General features: G+C 37.4%; 1 long non-coding RNA gene across 2 annotated transcripts in view; it reads right to left on the bottom strand.

Annotated features, from left to right (window-relative positions):
• Positions 1-6,303: 6,303 nt before the first annotated feature.
• The window catches only part of LOC116738199, a 57,938-nt gene continuing 46,975 nt past the window's right edge, over positions 6,304-17,266 (bottom strand). The window contains exons 3-5 of one of the 2 annotated variants that reach the window (XR_004343871.1): positions 16,041-16,641; positions 8,293-8,430; positions 6,304-6,737 (exon numbers count right to left, since the gene is read on the bottom strand). This is a non-coding gene — a long non-coding RNA (uncharacterized LOC116738199). The remainder of the gene's footprint in view (positions 6,738-8,292; positions 8,431-16,040; positions 16,642-17,266) is intronic. The other variant, XR_004343872.1, reaches the window with a different exon arrangement.

Below are 17,266 nucleotides of genomic sequence, written 5' to 3'. Positions count from 1 at the left end.
GTCCAAAGTTAGCAGAAAGATCAGAGCAGAAATAAGTGAAATAGAGGTGAGAAAAACAATAGAATCAACAAAACTCAAAACTGGTTTATTAAAAACAAAAAATGGACAAATCTTTGGCTACATTAAGAAAATAAGACTCAAATAAAATTATAAATGAAAGGAGACATTACAGTTGATATTACAGAAATACAAAAGATAAATAAGAGACTACTATGAACAATTATATGCCAATAAATTGGATGACCTAGAAGAGATGGGTAGATCCCTAGAACCATATAATGTACCAAGACTGAATCATGAAAAAATAGAAAATCCAAGCAGACCAATAACAAGGAAATTGAATCAGTAATAAAAAACCTCCCAACAAAGAAAAGCCCAGAACCAGATGGTTTCACTGGTGAATTCTACCAAAGGTTTAAAGAAGTAATGCAAATCCTTCTCAAACTCTTCCAAAAAAATGAAGAAGAGAGAACACTCCCAAACTCTTTCTATGAGGCCCCCTTATCCTCATGCTAAGGCCAGATAAAAACACTATAAAAAAAACTACATCTGATGAATATAGATAGAAATTCTCAACAAAATATTAACACAATATTAGCAAATAAAATACAACAGTATATTCAGTAAAGGATTATTTTTACACCATGATCAAGTCAGGTTTATCCCTGGGATGCAAAAATGGTTCAATATACACAAATCAATAAATGTGATACATGACCTTAATAGTATGAAAGATAAAAATCACCTCAATAGATGTAAAATAGCATTTGACAAAATAAAACATCATTTCATGACAAAAATGCTCAACAAATTGTGTATAGAAGGAATGTATCTCAACATAGTTAAGGCCATATATGACAAACCCACCACTAACATATTTAATGGTGAAAGGTCCAGAGCTTTTCCTTTAAGTTAGGACCACGATAAGTGTACCCACTCTCATCACTCATTCAACATAGTACTGGAAGTCCTAGCCAGATAAATCAAGCAAGAAAAAGAGATAAAAGGTACCCAAATCAGAAAAGAAAGAAGCAAAATTATCTTTGTTTGCAGACGATATTATCTTATATATAGAAAATCCAGAAGATTCCACCCAAAATCTTGCTGGAACTAATCAAGAATTCAGTAAAGTTTCAGGATAAAAAATCAACATACAGAAATCAGTTACATTTCTGTACACTAACAATAAAATGTCTGAAAAGTAAATAAAGCATCCCCATTTGCCGTAGCATCAAAAAGAATACAATACTTAGGAATAAATTAACCTAGGAGGTGAAAGTTCTATGCACTGAAAACTATAATACATTGATGAAAGAAATTGAAAAAGACACAAAAAATGGAAACATATCTCGTGTTCATGGGTTGGAAGAATTAACAATTTTAATATGTCCATACTACATAAAGCCATCTATGGATTCAATGCAATCCCTATGAAATTCCAATGGTGAAAAATTTATTTTCACCGAAATAAAACAGTTTGTATTATTTGTATGGAACCACAAAAGATATTGAGTAGCCAAATCAATCTTGAGAAAGAACAGAACTGGAGACCTCACATTTCCTGATTTCAAACTACACTACAAACCTATTTAGTCAAAACAGTATAGTTGTTGCCATAAAAATAGACACATGGACCAACAGAACAGAATTGAGAGCTCAGAAATAAACCCTCACAGATATGGTCAACTAATATTGTAAAAGGGAGCCAAGAGTATTCAATGGGGAAAGCCTAGTCTGTTTAATAAATGATGTTTAGAAAAAGTGGATATCCACGTGCAGAAGAATGACATTGGCCCCCTACCTCATGAAATCTAACTTGTAATGGATTTCAGACTTAAACATAAACCCGAAGCCATAGAACACCACACAAAAGAAGGGAAAAAATTCCTTGACATTAGTCTTAGCAATGATTTTTTTGATATGATCACCAAAGCACAAGCAACAAAAACAAAAATACAAATACAAAAACAAACAAAAAAAACCAAACAAGTGGGATTGTATCAATCTAAAAAAGCTTCTACACAGCAAAAGAAACAATAAAATGCAAAGGCACCTTACAGAATGGGAAAAAAATATTTGCAAACCATAGATTTGATAAGGAGTTAATAAGAAATATAAAGACCTCATAAAAATAGCAAAGAGAGACTGAACAGATATTTTTCCACAGAAGACATACGTATGGCCAACAGTACATGAAAAGATGCTCAACATCGCTAATCACCAGGGAAATGCAAGCCAAAATCTCAATCAGACATCACCTCACAACTGTTAGAATGGCTATCATTAAAAAGACAAAAGTTAGTAAGTATTGAAGAAGATGTGGAGAAAATGCAACCCTTATAAATCTGTTGGTGGGAGTGTAAATTGGTGCAGCCATGGTAGAAAACAATATGGAGGTTCTAAAACATTAAAAATAGAGCTACCATATGATCCCGCAATCCAATTCTGGGTATGTATCCAAAAGAAATAAAAACCTAATCTTGAAGAGATATCTGCACTCCCATGTTCAGTGCAGCATTATTCACAATAGCAAAGATATGGAAACAACCTAACTGTCCATCAATGGATAAATGGATAAAGTAGATATGTTATTTATATATAATAAAATATTAGTCGTGAGAATGAAGGAAATTCTGCCATTTGAGATAACATGGATGGGCCTTGTGGGCATTATGCTAAGTGAAATAAGTAGGACAGAGAATGGTAAATACTGCATGATATGTCTTACATCTCCATAGAGAATGGAAGGGCTGGGGCTTGGTGGGAAATAGGGAAATGCTGGTCAAAGGATACAGACTTTTCAAGTTATAAGACTGGAATAAGTTCTGGGAATCTAATGCACAGCATTGTGATTATAATTAGTAATACTGTGTATTATATACTTGAAAGTTGCTGAGAGAGTAAATATTAAATGTTCTCACCACAAAAGAGAAATGGTATTTATGTGATGTGATAGAGATGATAGCTAATGCTATGGTGGTAATCATTTTGCAATATATATATGCATTAAATCAAGTGTACACTTTAAATTTACCCAATATTTTATGTCAATTATATTTCCTTTTTTAAATAATATTTTTAAAATGTTTATTTATTTTTGAGAGAGAAAGAGAGAGAGACAGAGCACGGGTGTGGGAGGGGCAGAGAGAGATGGAGACACAGAATCAGAAGCAGGCTCCAGGCTCTAAGCTGTCAGCACAGAGCCCGACATGGAACTGGAACTCATGAGCTGCGAGATCATGACCTGGGCCAAAGTCAGATGCTTAACCCACTGAGTCACCCAGGTGTCCCTATGTCAAATATATTTCAATAAAGGTGGGAAAAAGATGCTACCAACTTAAATCTCCCTTATTTTTGTAATCATAGTGTAATACACAATATTCACAATCCTCTTATTATCACATATGTTTGACAAAAATATTACAGTCATAAATATTGTGAGATTTTACCCCACAAAGTTCCATTTTATTTGAATATTGTTCAAAATCACCATATGGCTATGCACAAACATCATTATAACTTAATATAGCATAGACTTTTTAATGTGTGGATTGCTTGACATTGATGCTTCATGTAAGTGTTAAGAATCAACCTGAACGATACAACAGCTTAGTTTTGGAGGAAGGTCACCAAGTGTTTGAATTCTTGAATATTGCTCTATATTCCTGACTTTATGGTACACTTAGGTACCCTTAGTTGAGGAAAAAACAGTCTATGGTATTTTGTTCAAGATTGTTTTATGAAGCACTGAGTTATTTGCCTTGTTATTACTGGCACATTTCAATTAAAGTTACTAGTACAATTGCACCTATGTAGAGGACAAAAGTGTCCAGATGCTAATTTTGTTATGGACATGTTGCTAACGTGAGCAAATCTAGAAATTTCCATAATATTGTGAAGATTTGAAGGATTAGATTTAATTTAGGAGACTCTGGGATCTCCATTTATACTTATCAAGTTTTATTCCATTTATCTCTATTTCCATAATTAAAATGAACATATTCTACTGAACCATATGAAATTGCCATTTTTATTTAAAAAACATAACCGAATATTGGCAATTTCATATGCTTCACTACATATATTTGTCTTTATATCCTGTCTGAATATTCAACAGAAACTATAAATGTAGGAAGTTGTGAATACTGAAATAATTTCCTTCTAGTGAAAGGTGAAAACTTAATTTAGTGTCTGCTTAGAAGTGTTATTTGTAACATTTTATTTTTTTTAATGCTTATTTATTTTTGAGACAGGGAGAGGGAGACAGAGCATGAGCAAGAGAGGGAGGGCAGAGAGAGGGAGACAGAATCCAAAGCAGGATCCAGGCTCTGAGCTGGCAGCACAGATGAGGGACTCAAACTCACAAACTGTGAGGTTGTGACTTGAGCCCAAGTCTGACACTTAACTGTCTGAGCCACCCAGGCGCCCCTTATTTGTAACATTTTAAATTAATTCCATTGTTGCTCTGAGTCAATTGAAAATGAAAAGCTCTAAGGGAGAAAAAGTGATATTGAGTTAAAATGCCCCTATAATTTCTTCCTTTGTAAGAAATGGGATAATAGTGAACTTATTTAAATTAGAATATTAAAAGGAGGGGGAAAATATTGTCCTTATTTAAAAACTGGCATCATATTACATTTATGTACTTACCAAGTTCAAGGACAGTCATTGTGGATCATGTTTAAAGGGGTAGAAGAGAAGGAAAAATAAAGGTCAGCGTGGTAGAAATAAAGAAATGTCATAGGACCTGTAGAGATGTTCAGAAGGCTGAAGTCTAAGAGAAGGTCAGCCAAAGGATACGTGAGCCAAGATGCTGACAATTACTTCCAAAAAACCATTTCCATGGAATGGTAGAAGTAGAAAGTACATTGCAGCTATTGAGTTATTACTTGAAGGAAGTTAGAAGTAGGGGATGTAAGTGTGGTCAGCTGTTTCAGAGGCATTGTAACAAAAGTATCCTTGCCTGTTATGAGAGAACAGAATTGAGGGAAGGTTTGTTATTTTTTGGTAGCCTTAAAATCAATATGATGAGTTTGTTAGCATGCTAAAGGTAAAAATAAAATGGAGAAATAAATATTTAATAATTCTTTGCTCATATATAGTAAAACTTTAACCTATTATAGAATTTATTATTTAGTGTTAAATTATTTGTGTCTTTGTGCTGAAGATTGTAATGATTGACTTGAGTTGGCAATCGATGGCATTTTTCACATTGGGAGATGCTGTTGCCACTGGTGCAATTTCTTTTCTTAATGGATGAGTCTTTACATGATTTGTTTATGGCAGTGGTGGCCTGGGGAGATAAATTTGCAATGGGCCATCCAAGTTTGCAAGGCAAAATAAGTGATTAGAGTTAACTGGTAGTGTGTTAATACAATTAACACAGAGGATAAAATTATTTATTGCTCATTCTCTGGCAATTTGATTCATCAATTGTTTATTTTACCTAATTTCTGTATCAATTAGCCCTGTTTCTTATGCAGTTGTTGATGCGTGTGGATTTCTCATAACATTACTTACTTTTCCTCTGGCTAATGATTCCATTTCATAATGTAACAGGAGCTGATATTTTGGAGGCTGGGAGAATGGTGGCTCTTGTTTCTGTGGCCGGGATTACATTTTCTCTGTAAGGCTGACTCTGGGAAGACACTCTCCCTCACTGAGGGGAAGGCAGAGCTTCATACCCATTAGAGGTAGCTTTCAAGGCCTTAATACCTTGAAGATATCTTAAGGCCTTAGTATCACTTACTAAATTTCCCCCTTGAAACACCTGGGACAGAGGTAAAAGAAAAGTCTTCTATTTCTTACAGGAATGGTAAGCTACACTTTCTGCTGTTACCAGTCAGTGTACATACACTTACCAACAGAGCCAGAAAGATATTTCTAATCTAGGGGCTATTTTCTATGCTAATTGAAGCAAGAATGCTGTTTTCAATTAATGACCCACTGCCTCCAGAATCAGGCAGATCCCACTATATGTCATGTTCTCTGTTGTGCTAATTTTGTATTCTGGTAACATAGCATATGCAAAGTTTGGATGGACATTTCTATCAGGCCTCCCTCTGTAGGTTAAAGGTCACTTCCTGGATTTTTCTGTTAGGACACCATTTCAGAACACTGCCATTGGCTAAACATAAAGCACTGTTATACCAGGATGTAATAGTAGACCCTGGTCTCAGGGTCATTAATACAATTTGTTCAGGGTCAGTGGAATTTAGTCAGTGAGTTTAGCCAAAACAAAAAACCCCCCCAAAAACCCAAAAAAACAAAAAAACAAAAAACAAAAAAACAAAAACACCCCAACCAAACAAACAAAAAACAAAAAACCAACCCTCTCTCTTTTCTTTACAAATGGGTAGAAACTGTTTTTTGTGCATGGAGTGTTTAACTGTGGCAGGGAGTATTTCTGGGCAGGTTCAGTTCAATGGTGAAAAGCATCTGAGCAGCCAGGGCCCCAGAATCTGGCATAAAGAATCAATTCCTGAGGGAAACAATTAAAATCCATTCAAAGGGGGGGTATCCATGTAGTATTTGATGAGAAGCATTAAATTGCAGCCTGCTGTCTGGGCCTGAAGGATATTCATTTGCTGATTTTATGGCAAGTATCAAGTGAGCTGAGTTGCCATCTTCCAGATCATAAAATGTGTCATGAAGGATTGGGAAATGAAGTCTGTGCCCAATAGTTGATGTTATCAATTGAATCGGATGAACAACTTTTGGAAATGTGTTGGTTTGACCTAGAAGGAGCACACAAGAAACCAATTTCAACAAATATCAACAAATACCAGTCTTCATTTAAATGTTGAAGGATGTCTTGATGATTGACTTGCTTCACCATATTCATTTTTGACCTGCTTTGCATAGGAAAGTGGGAATGCATCTATTGATACTCAGTAGATATATGTGTGCATTAGTAGGCCACCTTGTGTTTGGGTACCACATAAGTAGCCCCAGAGATGAGTGAAAGAGACTGACTTCTTTCATCTCTGTTTTTAGCCTTTGATTTGGGATACTGCCTCCATCTACTCAAGAGTCAGTTTCATTCGTCTCAAGCTCAGTCAGACCTTCTTCTACCATTTTCTTTCTCCCTCTTCTCTTCCCTCTTCTTTCCTTCTTAATCTTTCCTCATAATCAGTTAATAGATTTTGCATTTTGGCTTGACGCTGCTTTAATATATTCATAGAACTTGTTAGTTTCCAAATTTCTTAATTCTTTCAGTCTTAAATTAAGTATGAAGAAAATCTTGAAATTAGCTCATCAAGTAACCAAATCTGGGCTGGGGGCAGCGGGCCCAAATTCCTAAACTGATTGTGTGTGTGTATGTGTGTGTGTGTGTGTGTGTGTGTGTGTGGTTAAGAGCTCAATGGGGAAATTTTTTTTTAATGTTTATTTATTTTTGGAGAGAGAGAGAGACAGAGTGTAAGCAGGGGAGGCGCAGAAAGGGAGACACAAAACCTTAAGCAGGCTCCAGGCTCTGAGCTGTCAGCACAGAGCCTAATGTGAGGCTCGAACCAATGAACCATGAGATCATGACCTGAGCAGAAGTCAGACACTTAACCAACTGAGTCATCCAGGCTCCCCTAAATGGGGCAATTTTTTTAAAGTTCAGCATATAAAAGTCATATAATTGAACAAAGATGTAGAAATGAGCTAGTTCTTGCTGTAATTAACTAACTAAATTAAGACATTTAATTTCAAAGAAGCTGGAGAGAAACTGAAGCTCAGCATTGGCATGGTGTGGGGTTGTCTGAGAAGGAAGTTGGAGTGACTTATTATCAGAAAAATGGGGATATGCTGCAATACAACAAGGGTAGGTTGCTTTAGATACTGTGGGTAGCTGAGGTGCCTGGGTGGCTCAGTTGGTTGAGCATCCAACTTTGGCTCAGGTCATGATCTCACAGCTTGTGAGTTCGAGCCCTGCACAGGGTTCTGTGCCTGGATCCTGCTTTGGATTCTGTGTCTCCTTCTCTCTCTCTGCCCCTCCCCTGCTTGCTCTCTGTCTCTCTCTGTCTCTCAGATAATGAAATAAAATAAAAAATGTTAGATATTGTGGGTAGCACCAAGTTGGCAAGATGCGGAGTGTCATGCTACCGGAAAAAGAATACTGAATCTAGAAGAGAGAATAGGGCACTCACTTGATGAACAAAAAGACTTTTTTTAAAGTGAGACCTGAGCATTGCTGCATGTTTCATGAGACTAGTTAACAGTATATGTTCTGACTCCTAGGGAGATGACTTCAAACAGGTTCAGGTTTCATTAGCCTTACCATTCCTTGATGATAGAAATGCTTACCTGGGTGTGACATGTCCTCAGGTTTTTGAGATTCAGAGTGGAGAGCACATGTTGCCAGAATCTTTCTTGCTTGAAGCAATTCATATTTATTGAAAGACAAACTGGTTGCACCTTGTCTAAATAATGTTTCTGGAAACTCTGTAGTGAATCCAGATAAAATGGTGAGCATCTATTTAATTGAGATGCTTACTTCAAACATAGTAAATCCCCCAGAATTAAATATTGTCCATGAAAGTTACCATACAAGTAGGTTTTCATATGAAACAAGTTCTAAGAAAATCATTCTGATGTGGATTATCTTAATCCAGGGATAACAGCTTGTATATCATAAACATTCACCATATACTAGGCATTCTGCTAAGTGAATATTTTATCTTCACAATAAATATACTAGTATAACTGTTATCCTCACTGTATAAATGATTAAAATGAAATAATAAAATTAAGTAACTATCCAAGGTCATACACATAGTATATTATAGAGCTAGATTTTGAACTCCTGTCTGACTATATATACTGAATTCTTAATCACAGTACTGCAGGTGTTAACAGTATTCCATGAGACAGAAGCTAAATGAAAAATGATGGTCTTAACTTTACCAATAGAAATTGAGTTTGTTAGCAAGGATTTATCTGTGATGGACCATAAGGTTGCAATGTCTTATGATTAGTGTCTTTCTGAAATAATTTAGGAATGATAATATGTAGACAGAGCATAGTGTAAGTGATAGCTTGAAGTTCCTTACAGGATTGTGAAACTTTGATATATCTGAATATTGTATTTAATTTGTATAGGGCATAAGATAATACTGTATTTGTTGATTTCTTATGTAGTATATTCTTATTTTTTTTTCCTCCTGAAAATGCCTATGTTCCTTGTAGAAATATTGGAAAATACAGAAAATATATGGAAAAGGACGTTAAAAACTCATAATTTCACTGCAGTTAACATTTAGGTACTCTATTTTAATCTTAATATTTTAACCAACATTTGCTGGTTACTGCTTGTTACTATAAAGATTCACTGAAAAATAGAGCAAATAGAAAATTAACCAACTGCTACAAACTTGCCTTGTATACTGTTAATGTCATAAGAGGTCTCATATCTTTTTTAATGTTTATTTATTTTTGGGAGAGAGCACAACTGGGGGAAGGGCAGAGTGAGGGAGACAGAGGATCCAAAGCAGGCTCCGTGCTGACAGCAAAGAGCCTGATGTGGGACTCAAACTCAGGAACTACAAGATCATGACCTGAGCCAAAGTTGGACACTTAACAGACTGACCACCCAGGTGCCCCAGTAGTCCCATATCTTGCTTATGGGACTAAGCAAGATATGGAGTTTTTGGAGTTATGTGGGTGATTTAACACCATTTCAGTAGAATCCAGGTTAAACACCATGTTACCTGGCAAAGGTTTGCTAGTTCTTAAAAATTTGCTGTGAGCTAAATATTCTCTGCCTGAGTACCAGTGAGTAAGAACATGCATTATAATCTTTGAGCTCATACCTTCTGGTACCTAGAGGACTTTGCAAGTTTGGGAAGCTCGGAAAGGAAGGAAACAGATAAATCATGTAACTGAGTAAATGATGAGGTCTCCTTAGAATAAGGTTGGGTTTTCATAATCACATCACATGTCGAGTCAGATGTGCCATCCCCTACAAAGTTTGTGTTTACGCTCATGCCAAGAGGTATAATTGTTTCCATAGGAATGGGGAATGAATGAATCTGGTGACAAACTGTAGGAGTCTCAGACATATGTTTATGCTCATGAAGATGCTTTTGTTTTAGCTGACTTGACAGGTGCAACTGGCTGAACTCAAGGGGAAAATGCGAGGCTGCCAATGTCTCCCTTGCTGATGCTAAAAGAGTCAAGAAACTGTAAGATGACTGTACAGATCTTTCCAGGTAGGCTGGAACAGGGCCACTCCAGTTGCTGGGAAATGTTGTCATTGAAGATAGTCCTTCTGAAAGTGTGGCTCTATTTTGCATTACTTCCTGAGAGATAGAGGACCCAAGAAAAATGAGGGTACTTGGAGAAGGCAAGTAGGGCTTGTGAATGCCAAGCTTGATTAATTGGTTCTGAGACAAGGTCAGATAAAACAGGAGGCTTTTGTACTTTTATTCTGTGGATCAGGGTGTGCTCCTTTATTGCCTATTCTGTAAAGTCTAGTTTTTTTTTTTTTTTTAATAACATTGACACTGTGGAAGTTCTGCTCTGAAGGAAGTCGACATTTGTGAGTGAAGTAGCTATTAATAGAAGGAATAACCTTCTAGGTTTGTTGTCAAGGTTATTTCCTTTAAGAGATTTTGTGACACCAACGTGTGTATCTCCACGTACCTTAGTGTATTTAGAATAAGGTCAGGATCAGGGTTAGGAGCAAACTGTCTTAAGGGAGCAAATAAACTAGGAATTGATGATGCCTCATCTTCAGGGATCTAGTGAAGCAGAGAAAGGTGGGTAATGAAACAGAAAGGCTTGCTTAGTTTTGTTGACATTTCACTGATGTGATTGAGATAGCCCCTAACTGTCTCGGTCTTCTTCTTTGAGATTTGTAAAGTAATATCCAGACTTCTATCTTAAAATATAAGATTTGGGGAAGATACTTACAGGAAGCATGATATTGAAAAACTTGTATTAGCTCAGGCAGTAATGTAGAAACCTCATATTCCACAGTCTCTGCTAACCAGTGGAATTCTAAAGAGTGACCTTATAAAGGAAAGGCATGCCTGGGATCTTCAGCCAAGACTGGAGGTTTCCACAGGTGCTTGTTTATCTTGCTTGTGAATGGGCTCATAGTCACTAAGGAAGGATCCAAGTGAAATAGTCTGCCAGTGCGTATACCAAAAAAGAGACGCTCTTGAACACACCAAGACTTTCAGTAGCTGCTTTAACAGTAATTTCAGCTATAATGGTGGAAAACTCCCTTGAGTCTCCTTGAGTCCTAACGCTGAAGATTTAAAAGAATAACACAGCATGGATTATTGCTTTATTAGCAATCCCTTAATTTTATGTAGTTCTTCAGAGTATCCATAGTATTCTCACATACATCCTCTCATTGCTACCTCTGATAACAAGGAGGGAAGGAATGGCAATTATTATAATCCTTAGTTTGTGGTTGAAGAACTCATTCAAAGTGGCTAATTAAAATGCCCAAAGACACAGAGTAAGAGCCTGATCCACATTTCAGGTGTTCTGACTTCAAACTGGAAGGTAGGGATTTTAGTGGAAAAGTTGTGGGTTTTGGAGTTAGAAAGTTTATAAGTTCAGTTTGTCACTTAGACTAGTTATATGCTTTTGAGTTATTTAACTGATCTGAGCCTCAGTTTTTTTTCAATATATGAAATTTATTGTCAAATTGGTTTCCATACAACACCCAGTGCTCATCCCAAAAGGTGCCCTCCTCACTACCCATCACCCACCCTGAGCCTCAGTTTTTAAAAATAAAATAGGTAAAATAACATTTTCCTTGCAGACATATTTTGAATATTAATTGATATAAGGTAATTTGCCAGTTTCCTGGCACCCAGATAAGACCTTTACTTTACTGTGCCTTTCCTGTTCCTTTCTTTCCTTTTCCCTTTCCTGGGACCTTTCTTATCTTTCTCCTCCCTGTTTTCTTCCCTGTGTCCTTCTCTTCACCTTACTTGTGTCTTTTCTCCCTTGCACCCTTCCTTTTAGCTTTCTGTATCCTCTTCTTTCCATCCTTCCCTTCACGTTGCTATATTTCTTCTTTTTAATTTTTATTAAAATTTTTTTTCAAGTTTGTTTTTGGGGGTGGGGGGTGGGGAGAGGGCGCAGAGAGAGAGGGAGACACAGAATCTGAAACAGGCTCCAGGCTCTGAGCTGTCAGCACAGAGCCTCATGTGAGGCTCAAACTCTAAACGGTGAGATCATGACCTGGGCTGAAGTTGGACACCCAACTGACTGAGCCACCCAGGTGCCCCTATGTTATATTTCTTTATCTCATATTTTTTGCATCTAGACCAACAGGGGATCTCCTTTTAGATGGCAGTACTGGTTAGTGGTCACTGAAGTTACTAAATGTGTTGTCTCTCTCTCTTTTTTAAAATGTTTATTTATTTATTTTGAGAGAGAGAGAGAGAGAGAGACAGAGACAGAGACAGAGACAGAGAATATGTGCATGCATGTGAGCGGGAGGAGGGGCAGAGAGAGAATCCCATGGACTGTGAGATCATGACCTCAGCTGAAATCAAGAGTCAGATGCTTAACCGCTCTAGCCAACCAGATGCTTCGCTCAGTGTGGTTTTTTAAGTAGAAGCGCCCGTGGTTGGGTTTCAGTTCAGAGTTGAGTCATGATGCTGACGTCTAGAAGATCTTGGCTATGCTGAGTGGAAATTCAAGCAATGACTCTCACAGATCCCAAAAGCCTTTGAGGGGGGATAGCACCAGTTTAATACTGAAATGAGCAGGCTTGCTAAACCAAAAGATTAAGTATAAAAAAGTGTAAAAATTATTCTAGATCTTTTAAGAATAGGAACATGTTATTTATTTTTAGAGTCGAATGAATGGATTACATTTGTGATGCATTCTTAAGGCTTCCATTTCCTCCCTTCATCTCCAAGACTTACAAACGTGGTAACTGTTATGGAGCCCACAAACCTTGTAAGGTCCAGGTTCTGCTAACCTCTCCAGCCTCATTTCCTGCCACTCCCCAACTTGTGCTGTGTTCCAGCAATACCAAATTTTATGTGGTTTCCTAAACACACAAGGTTTGTTGTAACTGTTGGTTTTTGTACCGATTCAACAGGTCCATACCTGTAAATCATCCCAGTGGTTTTTGTAACCATGAAACAAATCCTTCTTTGAACCTAGAGTGTCTTTCCTCCTTTTCCAGTTAGCTAGCTGCTTCAACATTAAAAATCCATCATGGGCATTACTTCATCCAAAAAGTTTTTGCCAGAATCCTTCCTCAAATTGAACTAAGCTACTAACTTAGCCTCTATATCTAATATATGGTGCTGTAACTGCACGCATTACTCTATATTCTAATTTTTTAGTTATCATTTTTTACATTTTTGCATACCCTTCTGGACTATTAGACTGAGTTCCTTAGTGGCAGTTTATTCATATTATCTCCTACTCCTAGTTCAGGGATCTGGCAAATAGTGGGCACTCACCAAATCCTTATCTAATGAATGAATAAATAAATGAAAAAAAACAATGAAAAAAAGATGCAATAATATACGTGGAAGCACTTTACAAATTGTGAGTTGCTATGTCGGAGTTAGTGTTACTGGCCTGAACTATAATCTTCATAGTTTTGCATAAAAATCCTTTTAGAAATTAAAAGCAACTTTGCAGAGATAAGCTTCAAAAATTTAGATTAAGTGGAATAGCAAATGACATGGTTATTTCCACATTGGAAAATTATTTGAAGAAAATAAAAAATAATCGAAATGTAGAACTGTTTTTTTAATCTATTTTTCATAGATACGGCATGAGCACAATATAAAATTCACAGTGTACTTTAAAAAAAAATGTTTATTTTTGAGAGGGTCAGGGAGGGACAGAAAGAGAGGCAGACAGAAGATCTGAAGTGGGCTCTTTGCTGACGGCAGCAACTCCAATTTGGGGCCCGAACTCACGAACCATGAAATCATGACTCGAGCTGAAGTCGGGCACTTCACTGACTGAGCCACCCAGGCGCTCCTCATAGTGTACTTTTTTAACCCCCTCACATTGGTTGCCCAACTTCCAGTTTCTCTCCCTTACTGCTACCATAATATTGAGACATATTCTGTGCTTATAAGGCATGCATGTATACAGGACACTGCCTTTTGAAAGAGAAAAAGAGAAAGGACTGCTTTCAATTAATGCATGGTCCCTGAGTGTAAAGTAAAATGACATGAAAAATAAAAGTTAAGTTCTCAAGATTTCATTTATTTCAGGAGGTTGTTTTCCAATTCCATAAATTTCCACAATAAACTTTGCTTTAAGATTCCAGTGAAATGTCTCTTCTTCTTCCCATTTGTTTTTTTTTAAATTTTTTTTTTTTTTTTTTTTTTTTTTTTCAACGTTTATTTATTTTTGGGACAGAGAGAGACAGAGCATGAATGGGGGAGGGGCAGAGAGAGAGGGAGACACAGAATCGGAAACAGGCTCCAGGCTCTGAGCCATCAGCCCAGAGCCTGACGCGGGGCTCGAACTCACGGACCGCGAGATCGTGACCTGGCTGAAGTCGGACGCTTAACCGACTGCGCCACCCAGGCGCCCCTTCTTCTTCCCATTTGTGATGGTCTTCTGTTCCTCACTCTTTCTCTAATCTAAGATTTTACTTCTCCAAAGCCTGCCTGGTTCTTTTGACTAAGTCCATAAGGTGAGCACCACACAGAGCTGCCCTGCTACTTTTGAATGAAGACGCTTGCCCATTTGGAGAAGAAAACAAGCTTTCTCCCCTTACTTCATTCCTAGCCAGCACATGAAGGGTAAAGATGATGGGGGCTATTTGTGTTCACTAGAAACAAAGATCTCCAGACACCAGCACCACGATTTGATGATCTCTTCCGTCATCTTCTAAAGGCAGTCCTTGCAAGGTTTTCGTAGAGAACCAAATTCCAGCCATCTTGGAAGTTTGATGCTGTGAATGAGTGTAACCTGTTCAATTACACGTGAAACAGTGTCTGAACTTGCCAATAGGAAGAGGTTTTTTTTTTTTTTATTTTTTTTTTTATTTTTGGGACAGAGAGAGACAGAGCATGAACGGGGGAGGGGCAGAGAGAGAGGGAGACACAGAATCGGAAACAGGCTCCAGGCTCCGAGCCATCAGCCCAGAGCCTGACGCGGGGCTCGAACTCACGGACCGCGAGATCGTGACCTGGCTGAAGTCGGACGCTTAACCGACTGCGCCACCCAGGCGCCCCTAGGAAGAGGTTTTAAACTTGCTTGCTCTGTCCCTCTGGCAGAGCCTTGGTACCAAGAGTTAAAGGTCTATATTGAGGTCTTTGTCAAGTTTAATCATAAACACAGTTTTTTTAAACCCTAAAAACAAACATTCTTTCATCTTAGGCTTATAAAGTCCTTAAGAAAAAACACAAACTTTGAGTACAAATCACAAAATAATCATTAAACTCATTAAAATACTTTGCTAAAGGGGTGCCTGGGTGGCTCATCAGTGAAGCGTCCGACTTTGGCTCAGGTCATGATCTCACAGTTCGTAGGTTCAATCCCCCTGTTGCGCTCTGTGCTGACAGCTCAGAGTCTGGAGCCTGCTTCGGATTCTGTGTCATCCTCTCTCTCTGTGCCTCCCCTGCTTGCACTGTCTCTCTCAAAAATAAATAAATATTTAAAAAAATTAAAAAAAAAATCTTGGCTAAGTATTTCACCAAAAAAAGTTTTTAAAATTACCATATATATATATATATATATATATATATATATAATACAATATAGTAATTATATATATAACTATATATTATATGTAATATATATGACATATATATATATATAGTTAACTAGCAACTAGTTAATATGACTAACAATTAAGATGTGTCAAAAATGCTGTATTCTATTAAATTAGAATGTTGAATTATTTTTCTTCTCAGACTGGTTTCCTCATAGTAGATTGTTATTTATCAGCCTTTAAAAATAGTTTAATTTTCTTAGTGCTCTCAGACACCTACATATAAATTATTAAAGGGATCAAGTTGGAAAATTTTTGCCCTATTTATTTTTAGTATCTATAAAGAAACAATGCTGAGCAGATAAGTAAGAGCTACTTAGATGCTTACCTGAAATTGACTCGTTTTCCCTTGGAAGGCATATGGAGAAATTGGATGATTATCCAATAATAGCAACTGCATCTGGCATGCCATGAAGAACTCAGATCTCTTCATATGAAGGGTGCCCAGTCACAGTCAGCATATTCATGGACACAGATGTCACAACCGGCACAAGATTTGGTATCACTGAAACTCTTCTGATCCAACCGAGGAACAAATGGGTACCGGCATTGTTTTCCACACCTTTCTTGCTGGTATCCATTGCCTTGGTATAGTTAACTCCAGTTGGGTAACTGGATTTCACTGTACTGAACTTCAGACCATTGCAAAACAAAAGCAGCAACATTGGAGTTCAACCCATGCGTACTTCTTGGGAAGGGGGAAATAGATTTTATCTATCTTCAGAGAAATATTTAAGGTTTAGAATCGCTTTGTTTTTATATATCATTCACATCAATTAGTGGAGAATTGAAATAAAAATTCTACTATCTCAAAACATTGACTGCTCTGTGGTGACTGTCAGAGGAGTAAGAGAGGGAGACTACTGACGCATTCTGATGTAGCATTCACTTTGCACTGCTTCCTGTCATGACCTCCATCCAGCTCTGCCCTAAGATTAATACGGGACTCTTAAAAGAATGAATTAATGTAACAATACAGTAAAAACAAAACAAAACAGAAACACAAAACAACAACAACAACAAAAAGCCCTTTTCAGAGACAGCTTTATCCCATTTTCATCCCTGTAATAGACACCAGCATCTCTGTCCCTCTTTTGGTCATAACACTCTCCCTTTGGGAAAATTTCCCTCTCCCACCTTATGATGATCTGATACAGCTGTCAATCACAGTGACTCAGCTCTGTGGCCAGAGGGGTGAGCGACTGACTCAGGCTTGGTCAATCATGATACTCAGTGCCTCTTGCCACAGGGAAAGACCAGGTTTGGGTAGGAGACCTGGGCTCGGTTTACCAGAATCTTTTCCTGTTTTCTGGGATTTTATACGGAAATGCTGAGACATAAAATCTCTCACTTTGCTCTAGAGTTGCTATGTCAACCTTCAGCTACCTACCCTACTCCTTCCACTCCCCCTCCCTCTCAATCCTCTCTAAGCACCCCAGCCCAGCTCAGAACAGCTCAGTTGTATACAGGCACTCTTGAAAATGTCAAATAATCCATGGTGAAAGCCACCAATTTATTCCTTTTCAGTTCCTATATCTATTCTGTGCTAATGGA

The sequence above is a fragment of the Lynx canadensis genome, chromosome B4 (genome assembly GCF_007474595.2).
Source record: "Lynx canadensis isolate LIC74 chromosome B4, mLynCan4.pri.v2, whole genome shotgun sequence".
NCBI lineage: Eukaryota > Metazoa > Chordata > Mammalia > Carnivora > Felidae > Lynx > Lynx canadensis.
This window is presented reverse-complemented; position numbering and strand designations above follow the sequence as displayed.